Source organism: Salvelinus sp. IW2-2015, linkage group LG28 (genome assembly GCF_002910315.2).
Source record: "Salvelinus sp. IW2-2015 linkage group LG28, ASM291031v2, whole genome shotgun sequence".
NCBI lineage: Eukaryota > Metazoa > Chordata > Actinopteri > Salmoniformes > Salmonidae > Salvelinus > Salvelinus sp. IW2-2015.
Window position 1 is genome coordinate 25,557,738 of NC_036868.1, and position 16,173 is coordinate 25,573,910.

The 16,173-nt window shown below is 42.6% G+C and overlaps 1 protein-coding gene across 1 annotated transcript in view; it reads left to right on the forward strand.

The window, feature by feature from the left end:
- LOC111954131 (MAM domain-containing glycosylphosphatidylinositol anchor protein 2-like) overlaps nucleotides 1-16,173 on the forward strand; it is a 199,244-nt gene that overhangs the window by 51,098 nt on the left and 131,973 nt on the right.

A 16,173-nucleotide genomic window follows, 5' to 3' on the forward strand; every position in this document is an offset into this window, starting at 1 on the left:
AAATGTTCTCTTCTGCTGAAACATACACACTCTGGAGAAATACACTTTCATAATTCCTCTATTTCCCACAAACACATAAGATGGTAACCTATTGAATTTGCCCCTATCAATTAGCATGTGGTATTGTTTCCACAATGTGACCTATTTCCTACCCCAAACTAATCCGAACCAAACATCCAATCCTGTTGCCTGGTATCCAAACTCAATTTATGGGCTTCACCACAAATTTCACCATGATCCCTATATAGTGTACCTCTTTTGACCTGGGCTCTGATCAAAATTACTGCACTAAATAGGGAATAGGGTGCCATTTGGAATGTTACCATTTGGAATGCAGACATGCTCCAAAACTAAATCCATTCCTTTCATCTAATTGGCTGCTGCTACTACCATTTGTGTTACTAACATGACATACATTCATTAYATGCATCATGTCTCTGGGAGACTTTAAATAAGGATATTCTGGTGATTAGAATGGTGGCTTCATTACAAGAGAATAACCTGAAGATATACAACACATACCCAACACAGTGAGTTTGTGGAGGGTACCATCGATACAGTAGGAAAAGAAAAGGGCAGAAGTTTGTATTGGTAGTGGTTAGGGAAAGAATGGTAGGTGTTAAGGAGGAGGAGAGGGCTATGGGTTAACAAGGAGAMGTGATTACACTGGGTCGGGAGGGGGGTTGGGGGGTATCATGTGTAATTACCACTTAGAGGTCAATCAATGATCTCCCATCCTGCTGTGTTGTGCCACCTCCCATTACCCCATCGCTCATCTCCTTTGCTAATGGACGGGACCTGATCGATAACATGCCTCAGAAGAGAGGTGCTCCGATTGGGAATTTCCACTTGGAATTCCTCTGCCGAACAGGCATGCAGTTTCTCATCTAGACCGTTGTCGCTCCGAGATTGGAATTACCAAAGGGAGCCGGTTGTGTTCCTGAAGAAACATTCCGAGTTTGCTGGCCGCTGATTTGGTGTGTTTGAAAGGCGCCAGGGCATGGTAGCTTCCTGATAAGTGTGTGTGTGCGCGTGCGTGCGCGCGTTTGTGCGTGTGCGCTTGTGTGTGTGTGTGTCTGCCTGTGCATGCTTGCCTCTGTGTGTGTAGCTATGGCAAGCCTCCTCACTCTCTTTACTACACACACTCTGTGACAACACACCCTGCTGCCATTCACTGCAGCAACATGAAAGCCTGTTGTCGACCTTCGTGCATAATTACCCTAAAATAATCCTTTGATAATCCCCCGTGCTATAAAACAGTGGGATCAATCGTACTTGTCCAGTTTGTTTCCTCATTATCTTCTAAGTAGTGCAGCCTTTCCCTTTGGAGTGTCTTTGTCTCTGTCTCTGTGTGTGTGTGCTGTCTCTTATACACATCTAGATGTGTATAAGAGACAGGTGTGTGTGTGTGTGTGTCACACCCTGACCTTAGAGAGCCTTTTTATATCTCTATTTGGTTAGGTCAGGGTGTGATTAGGGTGGGCATTCTAGGTTTTCTGTTTCTATGTTGGTGTGTTTGATTCCCAATCGGAGGCAGCTGTCTATCGTTGTCTCTGATTGGGAATCAGATATAAGTTATTAGTTTCCGTTTGGGTTTTGTGGGATCTTGTCTTTGTTTTGTTGCATGTTTTGCACTACGAAGCTATACGTTCGTTGTATTGTTTATTGTTTTTGGTGGAACATTAATAAAGAAAATGTACGCCTACCACGCTGCACCTTGGTCCAGTCATTCTACCAACGAGAGACGTAACAGTGTGTGTGTGTTTGCGCGTGCATGCGTGTTTGTGTGTCCCTGGCCGACACTCACCGACGCAGAAACACACTCTTTAATGTGAACCATCACTGCTGCTGTTTGAGAGAAGAAGAGGTAATCATACCTMTCTTTATGATTATCATATAATATGAAAGGGCCTTTTGTGCTTGGTCTGTTTTTTACGGTGAAATTTGTTTTAAGTTGCGGCGGTTTGAATACGATGAAAGAGTTGCGTGCAGACACAGTGATTCATGTACAGGTAGAAGAGAAAACGAACATACAATTCTACTGTGTGCTGCCTTCGTCATTGCCCTTCCGTAGCTTTCTTTGGGGACTACATTGAGATGTTCCGAAGTAGTATGATCACTGTGTCGAGAGAAATTGTTGTATCTCCTTGTTTTRTATCCTGGCTGTCGCTATGTTGTTGTTAGCCAATGACGCAGCGGTTTATTAGCCTATTAGCCAATGGTGCGGCTGTGCACTGAGTGGTTAGTCTCGGTCCTGGCTGGCGGTCTGTTTGGGCTAACTAAGCCGTCTCTGATGTTSTCCAGAAGGGAGAGAGAGACTAGTGGTAATTACAGTCTCTTAATATAAGCATTTAGAGCAGATTACACTGCAGCTCTGCCAGGGCTACTGGCCATGGAAGTGTTATGAAAAAGATGGGGCCTCACGCTGTTGATGTATTTGGAAAGAGATGGGGCCTCACTCACGCCCTAGAAGTGTTTGGATAGAGATGGAGTCTAAAGTATCTCAATCCTGAACACTGTGAAACTCTCTCACAGCCAAGTGCGGACCCAGGCCAGTTCAACTAAACTAGCACATCTTAGTCTATCCCAGCTCCAGCCGTAGTCATGCTTAACCACCCCCTGCCCTGCCCAGCCCAGCCCAGCCCAGCCCAGCCTCCAGCCCACCCCAGCCTCTTCTACCCTACTGCAGTCGTAGTCCCCCAGCCCCAGCTAAGCCCAACACTCATTATCTACAACACAGACAGAGAATATTCCTACTCTACTGTACTTTTAACTACACTTTTATCCCCACAGCTTTCATTAGTCACCCCCACCCCACAAAATAGTGCTAATATTTACAATCATCGCACACTCATTAAGTATCCAAGTCTCTTTTTTTTCTTTTGGGCACCATGAGATTGCACAGTTAATGGTTTATTCATGTGCAGTATCCAAACGAGAGCCCAGATTTCCCCATCCAATACCAACAGAATTAAAAGACTGGCGAAAAGAAAAGAGGAAGAGAGGAACGGAGGAGGGCGCATTTTAATGCAATGGGATAAAATGCAATTAATCTTAAATTTAGTGTCCCCCTTTAAAGGCCTACTGCAGTCAAAATACAGATTTTCTTGTGTTTTGTATATATTTTCACACTATGAGATTGGAATAATACCGTGAAAATTGTTATGATAGTGCCCTTTTAGTGTAAGAGTAAAAAAATAAATAATGTAAAAGTAAAAAGTAGCTAATTTAAAAAGTAAAAGTAGGCCTCCAGAGTGGCACAGCGATCTAATGCACTGCATCACATTGTTAGAGGCATCACTACAGACCCGGGTTCGATCCCAACCGGCAGTGATCGGGAGTCATAGGGCGGCGCACAATTGGCCGAGCGTCATCCGGGTTAGGGGAGGGTTTGGCCGGGGGGGACTTTACTTGGCTCATCGTGCTCTTGTGGCGGGCCGGGAGACTGCAGGCTGACCTCGGTCGTCAGTTRAATGGTGTTTCCTCCGACACATTGGTGCAGCTGGCTTCCGGGATAAACGAGCGGGTATTAAGAAGCGCAGTTTGACAGGTCATGTTTCAGAGGACGCATGAAGTCTTTGCAGTGAAGAGCAGTCCAACACAGCTAAGAATACACTTACAAGCTGCAGAGGCAGGCAGTCCTGTGTTCAGATTGATAGACAGCTTCTTTATGTATGGAAAGGAATGAAGCAGGTCCATCTTGTCTGACACACAGGCAAGGTACCCATCCAGCTCCCCTGTATCTTGTGACCTTTTGGGCATCATTCACTGCTCTGTCTCGTGCTATGTCATTGTGTCAAGATGATGCTTCAGGTAGACCAAACCTGCATAGTGGCAATTACACAACCTGCAATTACACAACATCAGAAAAATTTCATATTTCTGCATATTCTCCTTCATGTGGCTACTTAGTTCATCATATCACTGACATTACAATAGCCCGAACAGAAACTTTCCATACTTGTTATTGTCAGATACTGAGGCTTGTAGTGAGTTTGTCAAATGTTCTCTGCTCTAAAAAGTTGTCTAGTACTGTGATGAGTCCATGTCTAGCTGTACCTTTTGTGTAGACTCACACAATTATATGCAAGATTAATTAATTAAAACCAGCCCATCAATTGTTCTCCCTCACTTCACAAACACACACAATAAAATTAGAATCATGTGTTGACCAAACATTACTTGTGAGAGACTCTGATGTTKAATGAATACATCAATCATGAACGTTAATGTAATGAATGATAGGCCTACTTAAACTCTCATTAATATGTCATGAACTGCTTCATAAAGGTGTTATGAATGCTTATGTAAAGGTTAAGCCCCAGGCCCCAGTTATAGTAGTTTTACCCAGCAAACATACATTTTATGTGATGTAATTATGTGACATTTGGATATTATATGCTTCCATACATCATCTGAGTGATCTAACTAAATATAGTTAGCTAAAAGAAGAATAAAAATGGACCTATTCTGAGACTTACTGAGTCTGACTTTTAGGTGAACGGTATCCTAATTTAGACAAAGTACATAGCTAAAATTCCTAGCTAGGTCTCTCTAAAAATGTGATGACCAAGCAAGCTAACGTTAGCCAGCTATCTAGTTCACTTACTGATGTTAGCCTAGGTAATGTTGTAAGCTAGCCCAGATAATTTACATGGCTAGTTAGCTGGCCACCACCACACATAGTGACACTGACGTGCTAGCCACAATAACGGCTATTACAATTGGGTGGTCCTTAGTCATGTAGCTAGCTAGCTAGCTAGCTAACTTAGTTGCAAGTATAGCTACTTAGCCTGCTAGAATGCTAGACAACTAGGCTACAAGCTGCTAAAGCCATCCATAGCTAAATTGATGACCATTCATATCTAGTTAGCTATCTTACCGCTACATGTTTTGATTGGTCACTGACTAAACAGCGATGATCAGTTTTTCTGGCTCCGGGGGGCAATCACCCGCAAACGATCAGTGCCATCACGATCTACTATTATGGATAGCCTATAAAATTGTACTGAATAACGAATGGTTTTAAAAAGGTAGTACAGTACTTCATTCAAAACATACTTAAGTAAAAGTGCTTTGCTAAGAAGCAATTTTGTAAAACTTTTTTACCATTTTAATTGATTGCAATTGCAGTAAGGTACTTAACGATGCATTCTGGAACTTTGTGTAATTTCAGCCAGTAGATTTGAAAGTGGTGTCCACGAGCCAAAAGTGGTCCCGTTTTTTTGTGTACCACGTCATCAAATTGTGCAGTGCTAAAATTATTATTATTTTAAAAACATTTAGCAATTTGTGTTATATGTTACCTTGACTAACCTGTACCCCTGCACATTGACTTGTTACCGGTACMCCCAGTATATAGCCTCATTATTGTTATTTTATTGTGTTCTTTTTTTACTTTAGCAAATATAGTAAAAACTCTGCATTGTTGGTTAAGGGCTTGTAAGTAAGTATTTCACGGTAAGGTCTGTTGTATTCACGGGTAACTTGTTGTATTCGGCGCATGTCACAAATCCAATTTGATGTTACAAATCCAATTCGTACTATATGTTACGAATTTCTTGTGCTTAAGATCCTGGAGTGCATCTTYAACTGTTTCCCAGAAATAATTTGATATTGAGATGAAAATGGCTGCATTGGACCTTGAATGAAGCTGTAGAGCGAGTGAGAGCGTTAGGGAGAGTGAGTGGGAGAGAGAGAGAGAGAGTGAGAGCGTTAGGGAGAGTGAGTGGGAGAGAGAGAGAGAGAGTGAGAGCGTTAGGGAGAGTGAGTGGGAGAGAGAGAGAGAGAGAGAGAGACAACGAGAAAGTGCGAGAGAGAGACACGTTTATTCTAAACACAGGGAGAGTAATCTTTGCATTAGCCGGTTAAGGTGTATTTAGTAGAGGAGGAGACAGAGACACTCAGACTAACCTATGGTGGCGTCCTTGGCATGCCTTTCATAATCCTCTCCTCCACTTTGACTCTGAAACAGATTCCTCATCAAAACTAGTATGTGCTGAACTTTATCAGTGGATTGCACAAGTTAAGTATTTTTGGAATAGTAGGAGAATAAGACACACCTGTTTTCAGTTAGCCCTATTCTTCTTCACTTTGTCTTTAAATCCCATTGAGCTCCTAATTAAAACCTGTGGTACATTGTTCATAAACAGAACATTGTAGCAGCATTACACCTGTGGTTGCACACACAAGAAATAGAAAACCTTGCCTGTTAGCGATGGGATACAAACAGYGATGGGATACAAACATTTGTAATTCCACATCTTACTCCCAGTGGTCTCCAACCCAGTCCCAGAGAGCTACAAGCTCCACTGGTTTTCATCCTAGCTCCTAGCTCGGCCTGAGCAATGTAGTAATTGATTAACAAGAATGCTTTTGGGGATAGAAAATCACCTCCATCTCTCCCATGTTTAAGTAATGAATATGTTCCTGATAAGCAGTTTCTCAATCATCAGCCAGTTCCACACCTGGGATACCCAATACCACATGGGGGCTCTCCAACCAAATTAATAACTGCACTTAATAAAAATTAATTAAGGGCTGATTCAAAATAGGCACCAAGCTGTATTAATAATAAACACTGGTGAGAGCCACTGGCCTTCCAGAAGCATGGTTCGACTTGGAGACAACCTCTAATTTGTTTTAATTAATTTGAGATATCTGAGTCGGGTAACATTACTCTATGTGACCCTCCTCTACTTAATTCAGCCCCAGTGCACTCACTTAAAGGGGAACTGCACCCGCTGATTTGGCCTTGTTTTTTGTCTTGCTGCTCAATAAATGCCATGACAGAAACCAAACATAAGTTGGTTTGATGTGGGTGTTTTCTTGGGTGTGTCCTTACCCCCACCAATCTGTCAGAACCTTGCCCCCAGCAGTCACAACAAACACACCTCCTGYAGGTTGAGTTCAATAACTACAGGCAGATGTATGGCGAGGTGCCAGAGGAAGCTTTGAATAGGTCAGTAGCCTACAGAGTAATATGAGAAGAATGCAATTGCTGAATTATGTAGATATTCTAAACTAAGTGTTTTGATAACTTTCACATGTAGTAACAGGTTCATGTAGAATCAACAACCCTTTATGTAATACCATAGGAGCAGTGTTCTGCTAATATAACATTTCATCTTTCATTGTTATTCCCAGTTGATATGGATACTGTGCCTATCAGCATTTTGTATGTTGGTAATGGGACTACCTTGGCAAACATGTCAGAGTGATCATACCTTCCTGTGTGTTGTCCCGTATACAACAGAAGTTCCCTGGTCCTGGTGCAGAATACACAGGGTTTCTCCCTCCYCATATTAACTGATACCAGTCAATTCAATAACATCAAAGAAATACAATACAAGTAAAAGTTGTGTCTAGTAAAAATGTTATACTGAGTGCCAGGTCTCTCTCCATTCAGAGACATCAGTACCAAGCCCCTCTGTCAGTCTGGACTTCATCACATCATCTTGCAAGTCTCCATAATCTGGCTCCATACATGTTTCTGTGAACACATACACACATAGTTATATTGCCAATGTCATTTAAGATAGGTCATATCTGACACACAAACAGGTACTATGTTGAAGTTTGAAGAGGTCAGACTAAACCTACCTAATTCTGTTATAATTCTGAGCAAGGCAAGAGGTGAGGCTTGAGGTGAGGTCTTTGCCAGAACCCCATTGATGGTCATAGCAGTGTAGATCAGCTCCTGGCCCCTTATCAAAGTTACTGGTCGGTGCCACACAAACACACACACACAGGGCACTGATTACATTATCAATGGTGGTTATGATTAGCCTGGTGGAACCTACATGATCGCTGCATTCACCTTTATATTTCACTTCAGATACCATAAAATGTGAAGTGAAAAAGAATGGTGAACACAGAGAACAGTCTGGTTGCACCAGGTTATATTACGCCCCGGAAATGATACAGTATGCATCTAAAAAGTGGAAATTAGGAAATGTCAGTTTACATATAAATTGTGTTTCACAATTGGGTTGTCAAATGTATTAAAGTAAGGAAGTGGGTTACCTTCTGAATTTGTACAAATGATGAGCCTGTGAAAGCTGMTGCTGACAGGTGAAGGTTGCTGGCCAGATACTTGCCAACATGCTCCATGTTCCATTTATAGGAATGCTCACAGTGAGGGTATGTCTGCATGATGCTGATGAGAGCCACTTTGCGGGTCAACTTTATGCTGCATGTTCAGCTGCAAACTGGACATCTCTCGAACAACTACAGCAGGCAATCTTATGAGGTAGTTTTGACTGGGAGGGACTGTGACAGGGTGATATAATACACAGCCAAGTGGTCAATGGCATTTTGTTTCATAGGAGTCTAGGGAGACTGGCAACAACGGAGGAGGTGTCACAAGGGTACTTATTCAGAGGTCTTGCCTGACAAGCTGTGAAAATAGCAAGTGAACAGTGCATGAAATTATTTGGGGATGTCGCTAAACCATTGCAATCACATTGCTGGACATGTTTGATACCCACCTTTGCTCCTTCTGGTAGGTCACGGTATCCGTTAATGACCAGGGGATCAGTCTGGCACCCAACTGTGCACTTTGTCGAACAGAAAAACATGATCAACGATTGCCATCATCCCTTAATTATAAACATAGCTCAAGAAATCATTTGGAAGCTGATTCTAGCTCGTTTGGAAGCTAATTCTATGCTTTACAGATGTAGACTGACTGGCCACAGATTGGATTCGATTCAGGCCGGTGAAACCGTTACACTATGCAACAAACTGTGCCGTGTTTCGCTATGGCCCTGGGTTGGCTTGAGTTTGGGGCTGCTAGTTAGTACACTGTTATAGTCAGGCGTGAGTTAGCTATTACCAMCATAGCTGCATCCWATATTTATTTGTGCCCTAGACATGGTTTKCACCTCGGCGGCTCGTGACTGTTTTGTCTAATTACTCTAACTTAGAGTGGCATGGAAATATGATGACATTSCTAAAATAGGCAAACAGTCCCATGTAAACTCAGTTGGTAGAGTATGGCACTGGCAACGCCAGGGTTGTGGGTTTGATTCCCWCGGGGGGAACCAGTATAAAAGTGTATGCACTCACTWYTGTAAGTCACTCTGAATAAGAGCGTCTGCTAAAATGTAAATAATTCATAGGAAACAACTTTGCCATATTATGAGTAGAGCGATGTCAATGTTGCCATTACTGTTACTAGCAAAGTTTGTCAAAAATAACCAGCAATCCTAATGTTAGCCAGCTAAAATACGGTGGTCCCCTCAATCTTAGTTAGCTGTGCTAAAGTTATACCACAGATAGAACAATGAGCCAGATATTTCACTGGATGTGTAAATGTGAAGCATCCAGTTGGTGTTTCCACTCACTACCAAATATGGTGATGAGAGGAATCCCAGTGGAAGAAGATGGAGCAATATGGATTTTGGCCGACATTCTGCATATTTTCTCATTGATGAAGCATTTGATCTCCATACAGTTTCCAAAACTAGAATCTTTTAACAAACAGAGTGGACTGCGTTTTAGACYTTAGACTTTACACAAAGTTTCAAAACAATGCATTGTTTAGAAGTAGTGCAAGKGCGAATTGAGTTGTAGCACACGTTCCCTAACGTAAATATGCTAATAAATGCTAGAACGCGCCAATAGGATCTCACTAGCTCGTTATTGGCTCTGCCCACCTCTTTGCTTTTTCTGCCCACTATGATTMATTTGTTCCCATTGGAAATGACAGGCTCCGGTCTATCTTGGKTTAGTTAATAACATCTTTGGTTATACTGCATCTAAAGTCAATCTGGTGTCTTCACAATCATGATAAAAGGATTTCCTACTAATTATTAACCTCCTTTTCAAAAGTTATTGTGTTTAAGCCAAATCCGAGTTGTATTGAGGTAGGCTAACGTTAGCCAGCTAGTAGCTAGATGGTAGCTAGCTATCTAACATCATCTATGCTAGCGATGATAGTGATAAAGATTATCAAAATACACATAACCAGATACATAACCAACAGTCTATGGTCTAGCTACCCGGTATACTCACCACCACTGGGGACCAGCGAATTACAACCACCTATTCCCGCTTAATAGGGTCCTTCAGCATGGCATGCAAACCATAGTTGTTAGCTGAGCATCCTGCTGGACGCATGCGTTTTATGTCAATTCGTAAAGGAATTTTCAGTTTAAAAGGTCTCTGATCCTTTGAACACGTTGGTTGGGGGGYGATGAATCAACSGAGCCSCATTCAATGAAGGGAAGCGAACTGGGCGGAAGGGTGATTTGCATGTTGAGCTTGGCAAAAGGGGGCATGATTTGTTGACATCCAAACACAACCTTCATTTACTCGTTGTAACGCACTTAGGTTCCAAACTCYGTTTTAGACGGGACTGACATYATGACCAGAATTATCCTATTTACACTTTTAGTCAATTTTGACCCTAGAATAAATGTTTGACTCATCGACGCCACATTGTCCTTAGTTCAACCGTCCATCCGTCCATCCCTCTCTCGTCAGGACTAACAGGAAGTGAGAGGTTCTGATCATCCCAGTGACCATGTTATCTGGTGACTGTAGTGAACTGTCATGGCTGCCACTGCAGACGTTGCTGATGTGATGTGAACTGTTTGTTGATCTGCTCTAGGCCTTCAGTCCGGCTCACTGCGCCTGATAAAGGAATCCTGGATGGCATATTCACGTTGACTCATGATACCTTCAGTTACCTGTTCAGGGCTAGTCCTGGCCATTCTGCCACCCTAGGGGARAACCCCTACAAGAATATTTCATTGAAAAGACTTCTAAAATATGTATTTTTCCAGACGTTGAAATTAGGTTCAATTTAGGTTCTGAATGAAAGGTGTAAAGACGTATTTCCAGACATGGAAATCAGGTTCACTTTCAGTTCTGAATGAAAGTTGAAAGTAGGTTATTTCCCGAACGTTGAAAATGTGTATTTTCCGTATATTGAAAATACACATTTTCCGGATGTTGAAATCAGCCTCATTTTCGGTTCTGAATGAAAGCTGAAAATATGTCATTTATAGTAGTCTATATTTGGGCCAAATCAAGGCTGGTCCAACCGAACATAGACGTATATGTCTGGTTCAGATTTGGTCCGGAGTGGACCAATTATTTTCTCCATGGACGTGGAAATCATGCCGGTCCAGACTACACCAAAAAAATATGTCCAAAAGGCATCAGCTTCGGTCCGTGCTTACTCAGGTACAGCCTACAGCAGGGAAACTCCAGTCCTCGGRCCGGAGTGGTGTCACACTTATTCCCCATCCCTAGTCAACACAGCTGATGAAACGAATTGCATTCTAAACTGAAGATCATGATTAGTTGATTATTGGTGTCAGGTGTGTTGGGGGAAAAAGTGTGACACCAATCAGGCCCCAGAGGACTGGAGATCCCTGGCCTACAGTGTCGTCTGAAATTACATTTTAGKAATGCCCATCTATGTGGTAGGTGTTGGTCTGTGCTTACTGGGTGTAGCCTACCATGTCGGCCCGCAAAATAATTTTATGAATGCCCATCCATGTGGTAGGCCCACCTTTTGTGAAACCGGCATTGCATTGTCTTTTTTAGCCCTGATTCCTGATTAAATTAGGCTTTTTGTGCTCTGAATATCAGCCACTCAGAAGGAGTTATCCTGAGCCTAATTGCAATGTGTTTACACAGCGGGAAATGTAGAAGTATTTTMTTTTTCGCTATGATCAGCTCATAAAACATTTTAAGGATACAAACTTGAAACCACAGATCATGACAATTTAGCCCACGGATTAAAACTCCTGGTCACTAGTTGTGAGTAGCCTGATTGTCCATACCATGTTGTCCATTTTACTTTGACCTGTCCTGTTTTTAGGATATGTCGTTTGTTAACATGTCAGCATAGTTTTATTTGATTGGACGCCATTTACGTCAGGCTATTTGATTGGAGAAACCTGCTTGATGTAAACATTTTCCGTCTCCAGGCTACAGAAAAGGCCACATACTCTTTCTATAATATCCTATCAGTGCATTCAGAAAGTATTCAGACCCCTTCACTTTTTCCACATTTTGTTACATTACAGCCTTATTCTAAAATGTAGAAATGTTTGTATTGTTTATTCACCAATCTACACATAATAACCCATAATGACAAAGCAAAAAAAAAAAAAATTTTTTTAAATGAGGGAAATATCACATTTATATAAGTATTCAGGTTTTGGGAAATTTGCAAACACTCTAAAAACCTGTTTTTGCATTGTCATTGTGGGGTATTGTGTGTAGATTGATGATAATTTGTATTTATTTAATCAATTTTAGAATACGGTTGTAACGTAACAACATGTGGAAAACGTTAAGGGGTCTGAATACTTTCCAAATGCCCTGTATATCTGCTACTACACATGATTTATGTTAGATTTTTTTAAATAATAGTGAATGTTGGTGGAGTGCCGCAGCGAGGCGTCTCTCCAACAGCCTCCTCGAGAGGCGTGCTGGGAATGGACAAGGTAAATATGTTGCGTCGCTGCCTTTGACAAAGTGGGCACTGCTTATCATAGGTCAGCATCAGCTCTACCTAAAAAGCAAATACGCCACTGGTTGAGAGAAATTGTCATTGTTTTGGGGCAGAATTTAATTAGGTTTTATGTCTTGTTGCAGATGCGTCTTGCTCAGTTTATCTAAATACAGTGACTCACTCAGCCCTACCTTCAGTGAGTCAGTGTGGAAAACCAATCCCATAGCTACCAACTGACCCACGGCAACCACAACACAAACAGGTACAGGGCTGGCCCGCTCATTAGGCAGGATTAGGCGGAGCCCTCGCCAATCTGCGGACGCCTAATCCTGCCTAATGAGCGSGGCAGCCCTGTACCTGTTTGTGTTGTGGTTGCCGTGGGTCAGTTGGTAGCTRTGGGATTGCTTTTCCACACTGACTCACTGAATGTAGGGCTGAGTGAGTCACTGTATTTAGTTTCTATTTTATCTGTCGATTCAACCAACTGTACCCACTCTATTGCGGTTGACTTGTACCTAATGAACTGCATATTGTACGTCAGCTTAATGAAATCCTCTTCTAAGAGATCATATTGTATTGTTGTAAAATAGTCTGTAAGTCTAACCATGAAAATAAAACCTCTTTCGATGATGGAGGAGGCTGCTGTGAGCCCCTGTTTGTGAAATGACAATCATCATGCCTGTGGAGAATCTCATTTGCCGTGGTGACACTCATATGGCCAGACCACAAACCTTTCAGTGATGTTCAGTGTGGAGTTTCTTGGGAGAAGAAAGCACCGCGATAGGCATCAGGGCTCACACACATACAAACATGAACGCACGCTCGCACTTACTCACCCAAGCGCGCGCGCACGAGCACAACACAACACACACACACACACACACACACACACACACACACACACACACACACACACACACAATCTAGGCCGTGAGGAATGCCCTGTGTGTGGAGCCCTCATGTGCCTGTCAGTGGTGTTAGTTTCTCCCCTGTGCCCTCGTGGTCTGTCAGCCTGCTAAGCCCTTTTGAGCCCCCGCAGGACAGACACAGTATATTCCTGAAGCCAACAAACACAACACAAAACACACACACTGTCCCCACAGGGGTGAAGCTCAGAGGAGTGGCTCCACAGAGAGCGCTGTCACAGAGCAGTCGAGTGACTGGCTTAGAGCCATCACACACAGTCTCTCTGTCTCTTTCTCTCTCTCTCTCTTGTTTTCTCTAAAACACACTCACTTTGAGCAGAGTGCAGCGTTACCATGGCAATGGGAAGTGATGTCACAGCACTCACCCAAAGAGGCCAGTGAGTTGTTGTTTGTTTATTTTTTTGTGTCATGCGTGGCAGTCCTTTTGACCCATACATATGCCTGGAGCTGTAAAAAATAACAAGCAACAAACATTCATATTGGCAGTCAGCTCACATAGCCAGGTGTCTGTTGTGGTGGTAGTGGCAGATCCCTGGAAGGCACAGCTGGCTGCGGTACAAACAGAGGGTCCCGGCCCCTGCCTGGCACTGAGGTCTGTGGGAAATCAACCCTTTCATCCTCAAACACACCTTGCCACATGCATGCGAGCACACACACCTCAGCAGACACACACAGTTCAAGATGCGTGTGCTTCTTTAACTGTCACACACACACACACACTAACCAGTGACAGAGAGAGTGTGTGTGTGTGCCACCAAGCGAGGATGATGGCAGCAGACGCAACAGCTCCACACGGTTACATTACGATGGCATTCTCCAGCAAAGCACAATCCAGGCAGCTGTAACTGCCCACTGGGCTAGAGAGACGTGAAAGACGGCCTTCATGTTGGTATGGAAACTCAGAGAATATGCCTCATGACTGGTTGGTGTTTATTGCAATGTTTATTTGATCAGAGCTGCAAATCTGTCTCTGAGTTAGACACACACACACACACACACACACACACACACACACACACACACAAGCACACACACACTCAAAAGAGGCTGTGTTTTATAGGCAGGTTTTCTAATTTAACAAGTGCACTGTGTCCAGCCCACTAGATTTCCCCGTTGATCCAACCTGCCAGTGCCAATGTATTTTATCCTCAGCCCCAGGACACAATTGCACGCATGTATGTACAGTACGTACACACAACACAAACACAAATACACACAAACACACACAGGGGAATCATTGGAGACCTCTCGGTAGGAATGTATCCTTTTACTCTGAACCCTGCCCCTGTTTCTTCATTGTCCACTCACTACTGGCCCTTCGACTTCCCCTCTAACTACATATTTATAGGGACAAACTTTGTTGTTTGACCCTACTAATGGTTCTGCATCCATCACCGGATGTAGAGAGTTCAGGAATAACTTTTTGTTGAATGGTTTGTATCCTCAGAGTTTAGGAGAAGCCTTAACTGTTTGTGGGGATCCGATTTTCTGGGTCTTGTTTGATCTAGATTTGTTGTTGTTGTGCTTAAAGGTAGACTCAGCGATATGACAGATGCAGAAAGTAAACAGCATAATGGGTCAATTTCCGGGCCAACAACTTGACGCACGAGGTTCAACTTCTCTGCTGTTTTCGTCAAGGGTTGAAACCAGTTAAGGGAAAAGAACTGAAAATAAATAACAAAATTATTTGAGGAACAGAACCCGAGCCGAAAACAAAAGTGATCTATACTGTTCCAGAACAGAACKGTTATTTTAAAAGCATAGGAACTGGTTAATAACGTTCTTTTACATTCTGCAAAAATTGCAACAAARCGCCTATGCAAAGCCCTCACTCTGTCACTCAGAAACATATTCCAGCATCTGCTTGCCAGCTGGGAATCTTTGACACTGGGTGTGCGTGTGTGTGTGTGTGTGTGTGTGTGTAGGCTACCTGCCCTTCCCATCTGAAGCATAGGTTATGGTAGCCTACTGACGACATTACAAGTGTAATTCATAAATTAAGGTGAGATGTTTATTAGAGAAGAATGAATGTACTTTTTCAATCCTAGTTAAAGATACTATAGCTACCACGTTTCACATTGAATTTATTAACTGCAAAAAGGTAAGATAGGTTTTTAATTCTAAACTCAGCAAAAGCATTTCACACCATGACCATCACCATCGACTATCAACATCTCATAAATCATTCAGTTTTAGTTTTCGCAGGTAAGCCAGGTGAACACAACTTCTCGTAATAGTACTGGACCTATTCTAAAGGTAGACTCAGTGAAAATTACATTGTCATGAGCAGCACCGCAGATATACTGTCTGCAAGACGTCGGTCTCCAACAGCCACACACAATATCTGTGCATGTGCACGGGTTCCTTCACGCGTTCACACAAAACAGGGGTGCAACCAAAATGATTTTCCAATCACTTCGTTCTGAACAGACAATATTTTTTTCATTCCTTCATTGTTCCAACCAGAAAAGTTCTGACCGTTTTGAGCCCAAAAAAGTACGGTTTATATTGTTCCTTTCTGTTCTTTTTAAACTTCTAAACATATATTTTTTTTTACATTTCGTCAACATTTAATTACTTCATCAATCAATGTGGATAGAGCAGCTTGCTGTGGAGTGGGTAAGCGATATAATCTGTATATGAAAGTTTTTAAGAGCAAGTTGTATTGTTGCAGTAACAGCATGTTTATCGTAATGAAAGGACAATAACACACTGGTGCCACAGTCAGTGTATGGGTGCGAGGGGTGAGGGAGAGAGCGAGAGGAGCGGAGG